Here is a 539-nt window from a genome sequence, read left to right as displayed (position 1 = left end):
CAATAAAATAAGAAAACTTATTGCAGTAACGCTTAGCGCCAATCACTCTGAAGTAACAGAGAGTCCCAACAGTCCGCTACTCATGGCTCGCAGTTGTGGTTATTATATGAAAGGTAACTTGAGATGTCAAATATTAGAGAAAAATAGGAATCCAATGTCAGGTCACACAGAAGATTTTAAAAATGAAGTTACAGTAGATTCTGTTTACTATTCCCCCAAATTCCCATTTCCCTCTTCTCCCAAAGAGCACAACTAGCTGTATTTCCCAGCATCCCCTTCAGAAAGGTTTTCCACGTGACTAGTTCTCAACAACAAAATATGAGTGTCAAACATATGTTGATTCCAGACCGAAGCTTTTTAATAAACAGACGTGTTCTCCAGGCTCTTTTAGTACTTTCCGTGCTTTTAAAATCCCCTTCTGTCTACGGCTATACCACCCTGAACAAGCCTGATCCCGTCTGATCTCGGAAGCTAAGCAGGGTCGGGCCTGGTTAGTACTTGGATGGGAGAGCACCTAGGAAGACCAGATGCTGTAGGTG

General features: G+C 42.3%; 1 pseudogene; it reads left to right on the top strand.

The window, feature by feature from the left end:
- The first annotated feature begins 420 nt into the window (after nt 1-420).
- Nucleotides 421-539, top strand: LOC120620737 (uncharacterized; annotated as a pseudogene).

The sequence above is a fragment of the Pteropus medius genome, unplaced genomic scaffold (assembly GCF_902729225.1).
Source record: "Pteropus medius unplaced genomic scaffold, Ma_sr-lr_union100, whole genome shotgun sequence".
Taxonomy (NCBI): domain Eukaryota; kingdom Metazoa; phylum Chordata; class Mammalia; order Chiroptera; family Pteropodidae; genus Pteropus; species Pteropus medius.
This window is presented reverse-complemented; position numbering and strand designations above follow the sequence as displayed.